This window comes from Coturnix japonica, chromosome 2 (genome assembly GCF_001577835.2).
Source record: "Coturnix japonica isolate 7356 chromosome 2, Coturnix japonica 2.1, whole genome shotgun sequence".
NCBI lineage: Eukaryota > Metazoa > Chordata > Aves > Galliformes > Phasianidae > Coturnix > Coturnix japonica.
Window position 1 is genome coordinate 14,857,351 of NC_029517.1, and position 19,574 is coordinate 14,876,924.

Genomic DNA, 19,574 nt, shown 5'->3' on the forward strand with positions numbered 1-19,574 from the left:
ACTCCCACAACAGCAAGGTGATAAACAACAAAATACATGGGGTCAGTATTTGCTCATTTCTTTACAGTGGCCATGAGAAAATGAGGTAGGAAATAACCTTTCTATCACTTTCTAACTGGCATTGATGAAGTCTGCCACATAGGTGACACTTCCTAATCATATCATACATGGGACTATTTTCTAGGACATAGGTAACAACTTGAAGTGACTTAGGCCCTATACCACTATTGAAGGAATATGAGTGTAGAGGATACCACTACTCAATCTATTCATTTAAGCAGCTTAGGAAATAACTGGTAAAATAACTAACCCATTAGACAGTTTCTTTCTCTCTGCTGCTCCATTAACACAAATTGGAAGAACGGGTGATAGAATAGAGAGTCTTAACAGCAAACTCCCTGAATCTTCTCACTTTCAAGCTAATAAATAAATCAAATGTTTCAAATGTTCCTTATTCATGAAGATGGTAGTACCATCTTACAGTGCTTACTCTCATGCCAGGTGCAGTTTAACTAAGACAAACAGTTTCCTATTATTTCACTGAGATGCAGAGTGCTTTATTTACTGAGATACTGGCTACTCTAGAAATGATAATATTTTTCTGAAAAAGAGTATTTTTAGCATGAAATAATGTTGAGACAATACTCTTCAAGGAACTTGTAGTTGGTTTTAGTTTATGTTGTATCCACAGAGCCTGTCAATGGAATACCTAAGCTCAGGTGATTATTCTCATCTGAAGCCTCCCTGTGTTGGCCTACTAAGATGGGCTTGTCAGGGAAGAGGGCAGTTAGGATGAGCTAGAGCAATAAACCAATAGCCTGCTGCAACGAGATGGAGGAGTAGCAAGGTGATGGATGGTCTGCTCAGATGTAATAGATATGTCCTTGGGTAGGCAGAGATCTCCACATGACATACTCCTGCCTCCACTGCCAGCCCTTAAATGAGGTCTGGGAAGGAGTGAATCCGGGGTCCACCCTTTCCAGACACTCAGGTACACTACATGCACCTGAACTCCCCTGGGTTAGCCCTGCCTTCCTATCAGGTGCTCAATTATTGGTTCAAGCTGTGACATAGCATTTTCCACTCACCTGCCTCTTATGAGTAGATTCATTGCCTATCTTCCACTCCTTTCAAAATAGGCTACTTTGTCTTGCTAGAGAAAACTGAGAACTAACGTGGTGAAGCCTCCTAACACAGACCAAAAGCACCTGCAGTAAGAGGCAGCAGCAAATCAGAATTATATCTGATCTCTAGAGTTTAAACAGCTACTGAGAAATCAACATGATTCACATGGCTCCCAGGCAAACCTCATCTGATGTGTCTTTCTTAAAAGTTAGACTGGAACTGCTTGATAAATTCATTCCAGATTCTGTCAGTCATTTTTTAGTCTCCTTTACATCTGTCACTCTGGGCCAGGAGCTCAGGCTTGTTTCAGGTCAGGGTGGTTGTTTTGGGTTTCCTCACCAGCACCTCACAGTCTGCTAACAGAATCAGGGCCTGTGGTTAGGAACTCTGGATACTGCAATACAGATACCTTTTCTTCTGTTCTATCATATGTTTTGCACTTTCTAAATCAAACTAGCTAAATTGGGAAGGTCAGCGACCTTGATTACAGTTTGTAACTTTACCTCTATAGCTTAACTTCAGCAGGTTTTATTAGACACTATTTACATTGCCTAAATGGCAGAAATCCTTCTCCAGTTGTATAAAATGGTAATAGAAAAAAATTATTTACCATTTCCTCCATATTTACTTTTTAACATTCTCCATAACTGATATTTTTCCCTGTGATTTTTTTGTTTGTTTCTTTCTTTCTCCTAGCTTTAGAATCTGTACAACTAGGACAAAAATGTGAAAGTCAAAATTTAAGGCCCATTACTGTAGACCAAACTCCTCAAAGCCAAGATCCCCTTACTCTCAGTTCTTCAAGAGAGTAACCTGCAAACAATCCAACACAACGAAGAGCAAATAACACCATTTTTATTCTGTTCACACAGGTCTGTAGACAGCATACAGCTGCCTCCTGAGCAGAACTAGGTCTGCATGGTTAATGAATGACCTGGATCATAACCATCAAGAGATTTTTGCAAGTAGCTCTTATTAATGCTAATGAGAATCTGACAAGTTAATCTCTCGTGTATAGATGAGAAAGAATAAATCCATTCAATTGCAAAACAAATATACTGTCAATGTTTGAGGCATTACAGAAACCCAGACAATGTTAACAACAACAGCAGCAGCCAGGAGAATAATACATTTGGCTTGCTAGTACCATGCAGACTGAAATCAGTACAGGTATGAGGATAATGCAGCATCCCCTTACTCTTTCATCTCTGTTGGGATTTTTCTTTGTTGCATCACATTTGTAAATTGCTACAGATTTATTCCAGTTGCAAAGAAAACCTGGAAATGACTAACAAATACTGTCATATGGTAAGATTATGTCTGATGCAGGACACGAGCCAGCAGTGTCCCTTGCAATACCCTGCTGTTCACCCAGGGAACATAGAATAACCAAGTTTGGATAAGACCTACAAGTAGAAGAGGCACCCAGAGTGACCAGACTGGCTGAAGGCACTGCAATGACCAGCTTCTCTGGTTTCCTCCTAGTAGTGCATGGGAGCATTTGCAGGACACCTCAAGGGCAACCCCATGGACTAGGTATAAGAGACTGGGAGTGCCATTGAAAGGCCCTGTCTGGATGGCTGTTAGAACAGCGTGCCCAGAGCTGTAGGTGGCCTCACAGCAAACATGCAGCCTTGCCTGACTGACTACCAGCAGAACTTCTCAGGAACAGTTAACCAGCTCAGCTAATTCTGCTGTGTGCATCTGGATGCTAAAAACAGAACAGATGCATTAGCATTTGTTAAATGTATAAATACCAGCTTTCTGCTCTATCTTAATACAAGGCCAGTCTAAAAGACACCATAAAACACTATGAAAAAGCCTGCTTCTAAGCACTGAAGTAAAAGTCTCTTTGGCAGATATCAGTGAGCACCTTGCCTGGTCTGTTTTGATGCTGGTATGGCCTTGAGTCACAGAGCATGTATGAAGAGTTCTCTCCTACTGCCTGAATGATGCCATTTGGAGATAAGCTCAAATGGCTCCTGAATGTTCAGGGACCTTCCTCACAGAGACTGTAAGAACTTTCAAAGAGCTGAAGATCTTTCAAAATGCTGAGAATCCCAGAGAGTGCAATCAAGCCATTCTTGAGGAAACAGAAGTAGGGACATCACAGAAATAAAAGATCTGGTCAACAACTTCAAGCTCTCCAGAATAAAATAGCCACCATCCATTTCCCGTCATCTTACGGCTGTATGATTTCTTTTTCTGACTGGATATTTTAACACTGGCCTCTAATTTGTCCCTCCTGAGTGAACTAGAAGCACTTCTGAACACTCCAAAACATAATTTCAAAATGGCAGCTTGTCAGTTTACTTACATCCAATTCATTCGCTATAGTTTTGAAATCTGTAAAATGTTTTCCTTGTGATTCGTACTAACCTTTTTGTTTGAGTCTGAAGGTGAGGTTTCCCCCAGTCAGTCACTTGGCAAGCAGTTCAGCAATTCTAACAGTATCCATCACACAGTTCTTTCTGCTTGACCTTAATCATTCTCCTTCTAGCAAGGTAAAATCTCAGGGCTGTGGGAGTTTTGTGTCTTACCATAATTCTGCTGTGCTCTCCCATTGTAGAGCCAAGAGCAGGGCAACTTTGGGGACTAAATTCACTGACCACTTTCTTGGTTTGGAAGATCCAAAACGGCACCCCTGAGACTGGCTTCATAAAGCTACTCAGGAATTGCCTCCTGACTGGCTGGAGCTGATCCGATACCCACAGATGTTTGTTCAGCTATAAAGAAATGACTCCTTATGTACACGGATTCAATACCACACCTGCAGTTTAGCTACATAATTTTGCTTTACTACCTCTTCCTTACAAAGTTCATTTAATGTGTACAGAAAATACAGGTATTTGCAGCTAGCTAGAGGGTAAGTGCTTCACCTGACACCCAGGCAATAACTTTGACAATTTATTTTTTGTGTTCTTTAATTTATGCCCTGTGGAAAGTCAAGACTTTAAGCACAATTTAAGTAAGAAACTTCACCTTCTCACATCAGCCTCAGAGCTGCTCTCTGTCAAGATGAGCTGCTATTTCTTTCAAACTGCAGAAATGGGAAGAGGACTTTGTAATCTTATGTGATAGGTTGTCTCTGTTATATTAGCCTTGGTCCTATGCTTACACGTGACACCATCCTCTCTGTTTATCCTGCTGCACTCCGTATTGAGTATAAAGTGTGCCAGATAAGCTGAGAAGCAGCAGAGCATGGGATGCCCCCTGGCCACAACGATCTTCAGCAATGCCCTGTGGAGAGCTCTGGTTAACCCTAAAAGGAAGTAGGAACTTAGCCATTTAAGAATGCCAAAATAAAATAAACAGAAATGATGAAATTCTGTGTGAGAAATATCATGTATGGGAGACCCAAAGGCAGTGCTGCACTGCAAGCTGGCCCAGAGCCTTCATCTAGAACACTCATGGTGTGTGCATGACCTGGTGGGAGATGTAGCTGCTAGAGATGAAGATATCCATGAATCAAATCCAGAGCAAACATGGAAGGCAGCATGTATATGAATCACCCAAACACACCTACATTTCAATATGAATTACCAGAGTTTGCCCTCAGTACAGACCAGCTAATCACATGGCTTAGAGTAGTTGCACCACTGACAGTGCTGCCATGAAGCCTGAACCTCAGTGTGCGCACTCAGCACGGCTTCTCAGATCACTGAACACCACGTAATGGCCAGAGCTCCTCATTACAATCATTTCCTTTGCTACATCAGCTGAAAACAGATCTAACCCTTCCCTGCATAGGACTGCAGAATGTCAAAGCCACAGCTCTGAAATGTATTTGAAAAACAAGGCATATTTTGTGTCCAAAAGGAACCACCACAGCTTTTATCTCACTCCTGTCTTGCTGAATCATCTTTTATGGCTGCATTAAATACCCACTGAACAAACCTAAACCTGCAAATGCCTCTCTTCCTCTGGCTTCATTTTTATGAATCAAGGTAAAAACAAGTTATTAACGTGCTCCTGAAACACTTGTTCAGGTTTCCAGGCTTGGAGAATCAAGCTGAAGTGCATCACTGAGAGGTCTGCATGCAATGCACAGCACCTTTCTTGCAGGATTCTTATTCCTCTGCTTTGGAATCACATTCCTAATGGGCCTGTCCTTCAAGTCTTGCAGATAGCAATTCTGTTGGAAGGGGTATCACTGTTTGGCTTAAGAATAAAAGACCGCATTTAAGGGATCAATCTGTCCCTTGACACCTGTCATACTTCACTTGCAATTATGTGCTGAAGTGTTAGGATATGAAAAGAAAAAGTAAAGTGTGGTCCGTTAGCATTGCCCTTTCTCTGAGTAACTTTTTCTAAGCCATTACTTCAGTCTGCCCCAGTCTCTCCCTGGAATCAAAAGTCTTCAGCTTTCAGCAGCTTTGTAAGCCCATCAAAACTTTCTAACAATAATTCTCCAACACAGTTTCCCAAGTTAAACCTGTGTATAGAAATAGAGATGTTTTCCAATTTGTACACAGGTTGTCCTTCAAAACCAAAACAGTCACTGAGTAGGTCTGGATATTGCATGGCTGCCTGGAGTTTTGCAGTTCAGATCTGGGAGAGTGAACACACTTGTTCAGTCATTAATTTTCCCCTATTAATGCTCAGCTTGAAATTCCAGTCAATAACAAAACAAAGCAGAACTGCAAACACTGCCATCAGCTCTGTCAGATTACCCACTGCACAAACATTTGAGCAGCATCCCAAGGCACTTCACCATGAAGCTGTATGCAGTCAACTGCTCTGGTAAAACACTCTGCATTAGGGAAGATTATGGCTAATACCTGACAAATGATGTGAAACAGGCTGAGAAACTGCACTGATCATATTCTGGCATGTGTCTTGATTTTCAAGGAAGTACTTCTGTTTTTTTGACGTGGAGTACTAAATGTGTCTATATTTGTACTTTAACAGTCTAAAAGTTCCAGATGAGGTAATAGCAAGTTACAACAAATGTATGCACAGGAGAAGTTACTTTTGCTGTATCTGAACTAGAGTTCTCTACTGTAATTCCTGGCAGCTGATCAGCAGTGCACCCTGCAGCTCACAGTTCACATCAAGGTGCACAGAGCACTGTCACAGACAGCTGCAATTGCAGAGGGTGCTTTGCTACAGTAGAACATAACCATGCAAAGAGCAAGTGGGAAGTTGAGCCTCTTGATCCTTTCTCATGCCAAATGTATATGCAATAGGACATCAACAACCAGCAAATCCAGAGTCTACCTTGGTTTTCTTTTGCACTTCCAAGTGCATGGAAAGTACCCACACACTTCCTACTGTTTTATAAAATTAAAGGAACAGTGACCTAACATCCCTAAACCATTCTGAGATGACACATCAAACAGACTTGGAAGGAAGAGCATTGCCTGCTGCCTCTCTACAGGATCCAGATGTCCTTGTCTTGATCCTTAACTGAGCCTGCCCAGATTTACATGACCTGATAAAATCACAGCCTGTGCGGACAGGTCTGAAGATCCAGCAGGCACAGCACTGCTGATGCCAGAGTTCATAAATTACAGCATTGTTACTTGTATAAAGTCTCTTAAGGCACCTGCATTTTTCATACAAACACATAATAATCAATGAAGCATCTTAGAAGAGCCCTTTCATCCATTTGCTCACTTAAGCTGCAGTTTCTGAGTATGGATCTTTTGTTGCAGGTGAAGGTGCACTGAGAGGGTTGTGGTGACAGGCTACTACTAGAAGAAGCCATCATCCTACAGAGCAAGGCAGTTCTGCTTTAGAAATCACTTTCCAGAGTGGGACTATCAAGGCAGGGATAGAGGTTTGGGCCAGCAGTGTTGGTTACAGTGATTTTGTCATTGTGTTGGTGCTCATGGCATTGCAATGGGAACCCAGCTCGCCCCGGCCCAGCAGAGGGCAATCCCAGCAAACAGCTCAGGAAATCAGTGCTGGTCCTCAGTTACCCTGGGAAAAGGAAAGGATAAACTATAACAGAGCCTCAGCCACTGGCTGCTTGCACCTCCCTGTCGTTCTGCTGTGGGCACCATCCTAACGCACGAGTGCTGGGTGAGAGCAGGGAGCAAGGGGGAATGGCCCCTCTTTCTACTCCTTTTGGGTCAGTTTGTGACCTCAGGAGCTCAGCCTCATTTTCAGTGATTTCTTTCAAAGGTTTATGAGGGTTAGAATGCCTGCTGGGATCAAGACCTGCTGGAAAGAACCTTAAAAAGCAGCTAGATTCTGCAGACGTAGAGATATTGTAAGATTCATCCTGGGAGGACGGTAAGTTAAACCTTGCTAATGCCTTTCTTCCTGCACACCTACTTGTATGACTTCAGATCTTTTTCAAGCCTGCCTGGAAAAGTCTTCACAAATAAAAGGAAATCAGAACAGCTTGTTATACTGACAATTGCTGCATGCTTACTTCCTCTCCCAGAAGTGACTCACTTTTAAGGTTCTGAGTGCACTGAGTACACATTTGTGCTAGAATCAGCAAACACTTAAAACATAAAGTATACCATCTAGTCATAAGCTCTTTTGGTCTATAATTCAAATGGAATGTATGCAAGTGCCTGCTCATCTATGTAGGTATTTTTTTGTTTGTTACTCTAGGCAGTCAGTTAACATGGGAAGGCAGAGATAGGACAGAAATAACATAGTACCAAAATCTCACTATATCACTTTTCTTTTCAGAAGAGTAAATTAATCGTACTTTGCAGTATAAATATACACAAGAAATAAGTGGGGAAAAAAAAACCAAAAAAAAAACCTACCTATTTGAGGCAACCTTGCAAGAAGGCGTCTGTTGTTCCCTCCATCAGCAGCGCTGCTCAGCAAATGACTTATACTACAGTAGACAAACCTGGTGGAGACAGAGTCATGGATGAATGCTGGCCAGCCAGAGGTGATTAACAGCAACACAGACTTATGTACTGTTCCTTAAAAACTGTTACAAAGGCAGGCTGGGCAGGACAGAGATGATTCTAGGAAGCGGCTAAGTGGAGACATTCAGCATTTGGACAAGGCTCTCCACTAACGCTATCACAAGAAGGAATCAATCGCCTTTGGTGCCTTGCTATTGTTACACAGGCCATCATTTATCCCGCAGCACCAATGAATTCAGGAGGGTATGTTCAATGTTCTTTAAGGTATAGCTGTTTTGTGTCTGACCTACAATGGCAAGTTACGATTCACAACTACCATCAGGGAAGAAGGGCAACTGCTAAATTCTTTACCCCATCTTCAAATTGAATCTACTAAAATTGAATTCTTCAAGCAATGATTCATACCAGCCTCCCTATGAATATATATTAGTATTTGAAAGTAAACTGATATATTAAAATGTATTTGATATCATTTCTCAAAGCACTCCAGTAAATTGTGTCCTACATGTGTTCATTGATGTATAAGCACTTCAACCATCTAAGAGACTAAACAATTACTTAAAAGTGATAGATAATTTGCTGACTCATTCAACAAGACTCCTTCACTTTGCAATTAGCCTAATATAAGGTAGAGAATTATATTAGGTCATCAAGCATACCTCATAAACCTTAGAAAGTAATTCATCACTGGAAGACATAGCTGACACATGTTGTATACTAAATTGATCAGAAAACCAAGAACACCAGCCTTCTAGTAGAAACAGCAGAAATCACTAATGCTGCTAACATATTAGTTGGTCAGGAGTCATAGACAGACAAAGTGATTTAAGTTGGAGAGATGTTAAAGATCACTGAGCTCCAAACACCCTGCCATGGATGGGAAGCTTGGTTTTGAAAATTCTTGCTTAGCAATTTTTAATCCAAAAAGTAGTTATTAAATATTTGAGTAGTTTTGTTGATCCCTTGAAACATTTCTTGCTTCACATTACTGTGTCATTACTTGGCTTTCTCTTAGGAAAAGGGACGCAACACGAACACCAATGTTGTTAATCATGCAATGAAATGAATGAATGTTTTTGAAATATGAATGTAATAGAAGCGTGCAATTTCAAAACTTTTTTGTAGTTATACACTGTGTAGGTTATTTTGCTTTGTACAGAGAATTTTGGTGGAAGCACAAGAAAATGGCCACATATACAATCATGGAGACATACACTAATATTTTGTTACTTTCTTTCATGCTCTAGTGAAAGTACAAGGAGGAAAAACACTGTAATTTTGTCACTGAAAGGAAATGGATGGAAACAACAGACCAAAAGCAGATTATTGGAAACACTGTAAAGACTCACAGAAAATTACAGACGCAGAAATGGATTCTTTCTGCTGTTGGAGTTTCAGGCACAAATCAGATGCTAATATGAGTATTTTGTAAATGTAATTTTTCTAGTATCACTCCAAAAGTGAAAACCTGAAAATAAGCTTTGTTTGTCAGGATTTTTCTCTGTTTTGTTGGTTTATTTTCAAAAAACTGGCTCTCCATCCCAGTTCAACTGGGATCAGATCTCAGCTGTCTTGGGTTATATCTGGCTATTAAGTATGTGATTGCTTGAATTCACATTTATGCCTGTGCTTTCATTCTTCATTTCTCCAGGATATCCAGGATGGGTTTATGGCCCATGCATCATGGTTGGACAGATTGGTCCTGCAGCAAATGTGGCCCAAATGTGGCCTGAAGCAATAGCTTACACTGTTGCTCAGCTTTTGAAGACCACCACAAACAAAGTTTATTTATGGATTGTGGTTGATTCTCTGGTGGTGCCTTCTCATGGCACTTGTGATTCAAAGACATCATGGCTTCTGACAGCCTCTCTTGTCACACCATGAGGTATTCTCTCCTCCCACAAACCTTTGTCATTACAGTGTGTTTTTTCCTCTTCCACTGATATGGCAAGTAGCTAACAAATCAACATTTTTGAAAGTCACTTGCAAAGATACAGATCCTCACACACAGAGCAGAAAACATCAGTCCCAGCACTTCCATCATCTTCTGTGGTCTATCTTAAGTCCTTGACTCACTTAGTTATCTACTGGAATGCTTACTAGAGCTGAAAGGGTGATCATAACAATTCAGTTTCAAAATATGACTTCCTCTGATGGGTGTGATTCCTCAAAATCCAGATAAATTAGGCCTTCCAGCTCAGTTCATCTGGGAACACATCCAACAGAAGGCATGAACAGCTCCTCTGCATGGACTAGCTCTTCCTTCAGGACTGTTCCTAGTTGAGCAATGCTGTGGTTTGGGTTATCTATACTGGAGCAGAGGTAACAGACATCAGGGAATAAAGAGCCAAATGAGGTGGGCTGTACAACACTTGCTCAAGGAAGGAGAATAGATACAACCAGGAATGGCCAACTTGAATGACTGCAAGGAGAAAGGAGGAGGGGGAAAAAAAAAAAAAGGTATGTATGGGAACATTAACTTTCCTACATAGAGCAAAAATGTGCTAAGTTGGATTTATATACATATATATATATAAAAATATCTATAATATATATAATTTTTTTTGGGGGGGGGGGGGGGGGGGGGGGGGGGGGGGGGGGGGGGGGAGGGGTGGTAAGTGGAACTTCAGGCAGGGTAGATCCAGTGCTTCGAATCACAGTGACAATGCTTTTGTTATGGCACTGCATTCCCTCAGAGCGCAACATCTCTTTTCATCTGAAGGAAACGCACAGTGTGCTCTATACTTCTGCTAAGCCTGGGAATAGTTACCAAAATACACCAAAGGACAAAGCATAGCAAAATTTCAGCAGAAACCTGTCTTAATTTTTTTTTATTTTTATTTTTTATTATTTTTTTATTTTCTTACAGTCAAATATCAAAGTATCTCCTACAAGCTAGCTAACTCTGTTTTCCCACACTGGACCTACCCATGCACCATGAACTGAGCTCAGTGCTTTGTGGTTCTGTTCTACTCTTGAGTTTGGTTTTTCTTCTTCTCTGTAGGAACTGTCAGCCTGCTTGAGTTGTAAGAGAAGCAATGCCAGTGATTTTGAATTATAGAGCTTTAAAACTCAACAAAGCCAAACTACTCAATCATGAATTTCAGATCTCCCTATCTAATCAACTGCAATGACAGAAGGAGGGAAGAAAACAAGTTACAATCAATCTACTGTCTCACAATATGAGACGTGGTTATTCCTCAGAGTCCTATGAATCCCAAGATTCCCCTAATTGATGTATGAGAAACTTAACAGTGACAGTTACATATCACAGCTGTTCTATTATGGCATATAAACAAGTGGATATTTTCAAGTACCACAGATGATCTCTGGGGGCATTATATAAAAAGAGTAAAGATACCTGTCTTCTGATCAGATGTTTCTCTTTCCTTTCTCCTTCATAAATATGGCAGACAAAAGTCTTCCCAGCTGTGATAATTTGCTTCCAGATCAGACCTTAATCTCAGGATCATGGATTCAACTCATTTGTGGGCTTTTCATCCTTCAGGCTCTTGCTCCATGCTACTGTCCTTAAGTTCTTTACAACAGGTTTAAAAATGTACCTTTTGAAATAAAAGAGAAAGTCTGGAACCTCCAAGGGTGAAATCAGCGTGAGGAACTTCCTGAAGCCACAGGTGTCAACATCAAAATCTTGGACTTATTAGGAAAATGCAATTATTTTCCCCTTAACCAACTGGGTTCAGAATACTATTAAGATAAGAAAAAAAACCATACTAAAAACAACTATCATTCTTCCAGTATGACTTCTGACAGACTTTGGTGTACTAGTCTGGGATGAAATCTCTGCTTCATGGTACATATTCTGACTCTGATGAGGTTCCTAACTCCATCCATCAAAGGATACCTGTACCCTGGTGGCAGGGCACCTTGCCCTCCTCAGAACACTGCAGGGACAGAGTTTTATGAGTTTTGAAAATATTTACATCCCTCCTGTTGTATCATGTCAAGCACATTCTAGATAGAAGCACTGCAAATGATAATAGCATTGACCATATTGTAGCAGTAAGTGCCTTTGAATTTGAGATATGTTTTCCTATTCATTAACATTCCTGCTACATTAAAGTAGTAAAGACAGTATAAAATCTTTTACTGTTCTATTTGTTTCTTTCTTTTAAACAGAGTCAGCCAGCTCGCAGTCTCACAGTAACATTAGTCTTATGAGAAATTTGTGTGTTAACTCTTCATTGTAAGAGATACAAATAAGTAGTGTAGAGCTCTGGGGAGTTCTGTGCAGAGATACTGGAGCTGCTTGGACAAGAATTAGGCGAGATCCAGGAGATTCAGGTATGTTAGATATGACAATACTCTGGCTGTACAAAGCAAAGTTGACCTGGAGGATGGGCAAATCAGAACATCTGTCTTCAGTTTGCCAGGGTGCATCAGTGCATGCAAAAAACACTGAAGATAAACGATGCTTTCTCTTGCTCCACAGGCATGCAGGTCCACCCAGGGTGACAAGGATCCATCTTTGGCTGGTGGGAGGGGAAGGGGTTGATCATACTTCCGTGGCTAGGGCCACCCCACTGCCTCAGAGACATGCACAAACTGGAACATGAGAAACGTCCTGCAGGATCACAGCCAAGCCATCAGCTGTTCATGCCAGCAGCAGCCAGAGCTGCTCTTTAGGGACGTGTGAGCATGGACACATCCTGCAGCCCATCCCCTGAACCTCCCCAGCATCCATGCCTGTCAGCTATTAGATACTGCTTCACCAAGAAAACAAACCTTCCAAGTCCCCATCCCCTAGATCCTAGGTTTTAAGATATTTGGCTACATAAATTACAGCCAGCATAAAAAGAGATCTTTGGGAAAGAAGTAGATGTAGAGTGGAGCTGACACTGATGAGTCTTTATCATGCACATCTCTGTGCATCAGAAAATGTAAAGAATGAGGAAAAAAAAAGTAAAAGGAAAAATTCTATGAGAATCATTAATCAATGATAAGGAACAGAAAGATATAAGATGAATCAAAAAGCACAGAATAATGACTTGCACTTTATCAGTTAAGACTGGACTATCATTGAATAGGAAAAGAAAGACTCTGGAAAGGATTGTATCAGCACAGTTGATTCGCTCTGTCATAAGCTGTAAGCAATGAGGGCTGTTTCCTGTGTCAGGAAAACATAGCTGTTACACCCAGCCACCAGGCTGCCATGTGGGCAGCAGAATTATCTCAGCATGCACAGGTTTCAATAGTGATGTGGTACCCAAGACAAAATTCCACAGTAATAGTTATTGTTCTGTATTTTCCATAGCACAATCAGTATCAGCTGAGAGATCAAAGTGAAATGATGCATTGTTCAGAAGAGCAGTGTTTCAAGAAAAGAACTTTAGGCAAAGCTTTGCAGAGATGTGCAAGAGAACTGAAACAAATGAAAAGCACACATCAGAACCCCTTAGACAACTATGAAGAAGTTTCCAACAAATGGATATTTCTAGCTTGGCGGCAAATTGCTAATAGGGTTATGCATTTCAGAGGTTGAGAGGGACCATTGTGTACCTTTTGTTTATGACTTCCTGCATAACATAACTGCAAACGTTAGAATCAAAGAATCACAGGTGTAGGAAGTTGGGAAAGGAAGGCAAGTGACCAGCATGGTTGAACCAGGATTCGCTGGTCAAACTGGAGAGCAAGAAAGCAGCACACAGGCAGTGGAAGCAGGGATAGGTAACCTGAGAGGAGTATAGGGATGCTGCTAGGCTGTGTAGGGATGGGGTCAGGAAGGCCAAGGCCCAACTGGAACTGGACTTGGCAAGGGGTGCAAAGAATAAGAGCTTCTGTAGATAAATCAACTGGAAGAGGAAAGACCAAAAAGGCATGCCCTCCTCCCTAGTGTCCAACACAGAGAGGCTAGTAACAATGGACAAGGAGAAGACAAGTATTCGGCAACTTCATCTCAGCCTTCACTGGCAACTGCTCTATACACAGCCCTTGAACAAATGGTTTGGAAGGTGGAAACTGAGGGAGCAATGTCCCTCCTGCTGTAAGTGAAGATCAGGTTCATGACCACCTGAGGAACCTGAACATCCATAAGTCTATGGGTCCCAATGGTGCATCCCAGAATCCTGAAGAAATTGGCTGATGTAGTCACCAAGACATACCTGATGCTACTGGTAAAACCGTGGCAGCCAGGTAGAGTCCCTGATGACTGGAAAAAAGTCAGTGTCAAGAAGGTCAGAAAGGATGACCCAGATAACTACCCATCTGTCAGTCTCACTTCTGTGCTGGGAAAGATCCTGAAAGCTATGCACCCTTACAACCTTAAACTTATGACTACAGACATACTGGCAGAATAGAAAGATGGAAAAAAAGATGCACACGTGAACACTATCCAGTATTTTCCCGAATTGGAAGAAGGTATAATGCAAAGAATGGTCCAAATGCTCCATTTTTTGAATGCTTGAATAATGTCCTTATTCTGTGCATTTTCTCTGTTGAATTTTTCTAAAACTTTAGCAATATAGAAAAAGGAAAAAATATAGATATTTTTAATTTACTTCTGTACTGAATTTCTGAATAAACTGATTAATGAGTTCATTGTTTATTGTTATTTTCCTTTCCCTACTCTTCAATCTCCAGGTTTTTACTGCAAAGCTTGTGAAAGTCCACATGTAAAAACAATCCACATTAACAAACATCTAGTTTGTATTATTAAATGAAGGAGATTTATTTCTTGGAAATTCATACAGTCTTTAAAAAAAGTGATTGAGAAACCAGTATATTTCTAACTCATTAATATGAACCATTTACTGGCTCGTTAAATGAAGGATACGTACTTTGTCAAGTTGACAATGTTCATTTCAAATGCCTCTCTGTTAGGCAGTATCACCCGTCAGTAATAAAGGCATTTAATCTAGGTGCCTTATTTACTGAAAAAAAAAATGAACCTCGTTCTTTGACAAATCTTTGTGCTCTCTATATACTTGAAGACAGCAGCTGAGTCATAGTCATTTGACTACACAGTATAGCATTTCTGTTATGTTAACATTGCACATTGTTGTATCTGATAACTTAATTAGCAGTATTCAATACCTAGAGATAATATTTTTTCTTTTGTTTCTCTCATAGAAAAATTCTTTTATTGCCTCCTGTACAGAGTTTCACTAAGGAAAAATGGTAAAGATACTTCATTAGTGCAACATTGTACTTTGTCTTTCAGCCTCAGCTGACACTTTTGTCAAGAACCTTATGGGTGATATTTCTCTCCCAGTCTACAAACAAAGCCTTCCTACCTAGGATATATGCTATGAGAACATGATTAATATAAGTGGGTAAAAATATTTATTCTGTATTTGCTTTATTTGTCTGGAAAATACGTAAAGCAATCAGAAAATAAAACCTGTCAGTGATAAGCCCTCAGCGTGTCTTCCTGGAAGAAAAGCAATTGTGAGTGAGGGATTTGGATCTCAGAACACCTAAGGAAAACTTTTCAAAAAGGCGCATGAGAAACTAGAGGTCTGCACTTGAATTACTAGTTAAGAATGTAGTTTATCGCCTAAGATAGCTTAATTCCTTTGCTGCAAGGGAAGACTTAGTCATACAATCAATCATAAAATAGCTCAGGTTGGAAAAGTCCTGAAAGATCATCAAGTCCAACCATACTACCCTAACTAACAACCCTCTACTAAATCATGTCCCTGAGCACCACATCCAAACGGTTTTTAAACGCATCCAGGGATGGTGACTCAACCACCTCCCTGGGGAGCCTATTCCAGTGCTTAGCAACCCTTTCTGTAAAGAAGATTCTCCTGATGTCCAACATAAACCTCCCTAGTGCAACTTAAGGCCATTTCCACTTGTCCTGTCACCAGTGAGAAGAGACCAACCCCACTCCCACTGTAAGCACCTTTCAGATGTTGGAAGAGAGCAATTAGGTCTCTCCTCAGCCTCCTCTTCCCCATGGTACACAGCCCCAGTTTTTTCAGCTGCTTCTCATAAGGCACATTCTCAAGCCCTTCATCAGCCTTGTTGCTCTGCTTTGGACCTACCTAGTCCAGCACCTCAATGTCCTTTCTGTACTGAGGTGCCCAGAACTGAACACATTACATGAGGTGGGGCCTCACCAATGCCAAGTACAGGGGCAGGATTACTTCTCTAGTCCTGCTCACCACACCATTGCTGATATTCCAGCCATATAAATGCTGTAAAGAAGTTATTTATAGGAAGTACTAGTAAATATTGACATGCATCTGAATGTCCCTATTTGTGGGTGACTAGAAACTGGAAATTAAAAGGACCAAACCTGTGCTTCATGCAGGTCTTCCTACAGGAAAGCCCCCATTTATGTAAATATCAAATTCTAGCAATTTGCAAGCAGCTGCTAACAAGATCTTTAAGAGCCACAGTGCTATTTTGATCACTAATCTCTGCTTTGTCCCTACCTCACTATGGATGTGCTGTAAATTATTACAATTTGTTGTGATGGACAGCTAACCCATTAACACTGCTACAGATGAGAGACCCTCCTAATGTCTATTAATAACCCTTGTGGGTGATGGCGGTGATGGAGGGGAGGGACCCTATAATTTTCCCATTGTGACTGGAAATTTATGGAACTGAGTTCTGAATAATTGTTCCTTCCCCCTCCCCCCCCCCACCCCCCACCCATTTTCCCCCTCTTTTCTGGACATAAATATTGAGATGTGGAGTATCTCTGCCATGCTAAAATGCCTATGATAGAGTCCTGCAATATTTTACAATACTAACGCTTTTTTTTTTTTAAACCTTGCACTTTGCAGACATGGAGTTTCATACAGGCTCAAAGAAGATCATTGGTACTATCTTTTAAATGTGGAAAAAGAGTAAGTTAACATTTAAAAAGGAGGCTGATTATACAATGGGGGGCAACTGGCAGAGGAAACAGCTTCTCTGTGACCCTACTGACCCCTGCAAGCTGCAGAAATCAATGGGATAATCAAACCAATTAAGGAATACCAAGGAGTTTAGAGAGGCTGAAAACAGAACTAAGGGATGAAGTCATTGATTTGTTGTCATGGAACAATTCCAAATAATAGATTTATAATTCTATTGTTTGCCACGTGGTTCTTTCTCTTCTATAAACCAACTAAATAGAAGCCCCTCTTCTGATGCAACTGTGTTATGTATCTATCCTTGAGAAAGGTGTTTCAATCCTCCTTGCTGTTTAAAATACTTGAAGACTCACTGAGATAAAAACTAAATGAATGAAAATTGTTTAAGGCTCAGTAGGTGAGAGCATCATTCTCATTTCATTTATGTGGGCTGGAGGAGATATAGATGTTATTAAAAAAAACCCTGAAAGAGGTGTTCTGTTATCCTAGCATTAAATACATTCAGCAATAGTCTGCTGAGACATTCCAGTCCCGAATCCACAAAGGTAAGCAGCAGACCCTACTTCAACATGAAGCAGCCAAATCCCATAACTTAACACAGTGTTTTATAAAAACCTGTCTGATCCTGAAGTTTCTCCAAAACACATAAGAATCCTGCCTCAGAATCCTGTCTAGGAAATATTTGGAATTAGTTTGTATATGAGTGATAGGAAGTTCTGAAGATGGTTTGGTTAATCTTTGCCAACACTTTAAAGATAAAGTGTGAATAATGTATTACTAGAAGCAGTCATTGTACTCCAAAGTTGCTCTCTCTAGCAGAGTAATAGTTCCTTTAGAATAGATACAGCTGACAATTGGAAGAGAAGTACTGGAGTATATGGAGTGCTACTCCACTTAGATGCGCAGTCTGCTGAGATTCATTTCTCTTCTGTTCAGTGATTTATTTAACTATGTGACATCCCAGAAGTCAGATATAAAATTCCAGAGCATATTCTGACAAAATACTCCTTTAGTAAATGGTAAAGAAATTACTGAAGTACAATCATTCATCATTCCAATTTGTTGAACCCAGTGAAACTGCACAGCTGATAGCAAGGCAGAAGCTAACTGGCTTATTATGTTGAATTTGGGAAGCAACTTATTTGCGCGGAAAACCTTCATTGTTCAATTCTGACTGTGGCATCAGGCTAAAGAGACTGGACAGAGATGCTCTGAGCTTTGTATTTTGTGAAGTTTCTGCTCAGAATATGCTAACACAACAGAAGAGCTAACATGGATGCCACATACTGGGTGGATTCACAGAGCCCTCGTGCAGCAGTTAACATCATCCTGTTTGTAAAAAGACAAATGTACTTAGTCTTTTGTAACATGCAAACAAACTAAAAGTAAAACATTCCTTATTCCCTATATGTATGAAAAGGAACAGAGACGCTTCTTGAAAGTAAATACCTTGAAAAACAGGATCATGTCCTGTTATAACAGTTCAGGGCTACAACTTCATTCAATGATACTATATAAAATCAATAGGCAAAGCCTATTCCCAGTGATGAACTATTTGCAGTTTCCTACTAGATACTAATAATAGTGTGCATTTTCTTCCAATTAAAATGATAATAGCTGTTACTTTAAAACTACCCTAACAGAAGATGGAGATATATATTAGTTAATAACATTTTCCATTTGCCTTCCACCCATTTATATGCTACCACTTAGGGCTGGTGGAGCATAACACTGCCAGATGTGCCCACAGAAAAGCAGTGAAGATGCAACGCTAGCAGTAGCTGTGCATCCACTCGCTAACTGCACTATATGATGGAGGGAAAGCAGGGGAGCAGCTGTTTGCTGCCTGGCAGAGTCTTATGGTGCAAAGCCTCAGACATAGCATTGTGCTCATTTGGAGGGCCTCTGATAGGAGATGCCCCCCTCAGGTGTAATATGCTCTTTTAAATATACAAGTTCTTTATTGACAAAAGGATTCCAATTTTATTAATATAGAATTCAAATAATTATCCTGAGTGAGATTATTAAATTTCACCTTAGCACATTACAAGCCTTTTGGGAGAGCAGAGGACAGACACTCTCACTTTCCCCTGAAAAAGGGTTATATGGTTGGCAAACATGCTAAATAAAACTGAGGATGATATACAGCTGATTCACTTCTTATGTTTTCTTTTTCTTCCTGGGTATACAATTAGTATCGCTTTACTCCAGAGATACAATATGTCAATATGTGACTCAAAGCACAGTAACAGCACCCAGAAAACCACTTTCTTGACTTTGCACATTGTGTGCATCCAACCCGGTGGATACCTGCCAGCAAACAAGCCAGGGATCCATACAATGAGAAAGACAATAGCAGATACAGCTACTTTAAACCAGTTTAAGATCAGCCACAAAAATCAGGTCACAATTGGGTAATAAAGAAGGAATTGCTTACCCCCCTTTCCAAGTATCAGGGCTCACCAAACACTCCAAAGAAGAGACTCCTCAAGAAGAGAACCTTCTCTTGTGGCAGCCAGCCCTTAAATGAGGTTAGGGGGCCTGACTGCAGCCCTTCTGATCACACAAGTGAATTTCTTCCACCTGCGTTCCCAGGGCTGGCTACATCCTTTCACCAGGTGCTCAGTCACTGTTTTGGGCCATGACTCAACAGTTCCCATACTCTGTCTAATCACCTGTGGAGCTGTGCATCGCATCTGCATGCAGTGCCCTTGGGAACGAACTAACTCCTCAAAGTAGTTAGAATTAAGTGATTTCTGAGGTGCCCTCTAGCCCA

General features: G+C 40.7%; 1 long non-coding RNA gene across 2 annotated transcripts; it reads right to left on the reverse strand.

Moving 5' to 3' along the window:
• Positions 1-9,866: 9,866 nt before the first annotated feature.
• Positions 9,867-19,310, reverse strand: LOC107308875. Of its 2 annotated transcripts, none has more exons than XR_001552965.1 (3): positions 19,236-19,310; positions 11,329-11,530; positions 9,867-10,389 (listed from the first exon to the last, which is right to left on the reverse strand). It is a non-coding gene; the product is annotated as an uncharacterized LOC107308875 (long non-coding RNA). The 2 variants fall into 2 exon arrangements; XR_001552964.1 differs by having other exon boundaries at positions 11,329-12,460; positions 19,236-19,282.
• Positions 19,311-19,574: the final 264 nt, after the last annotated feature.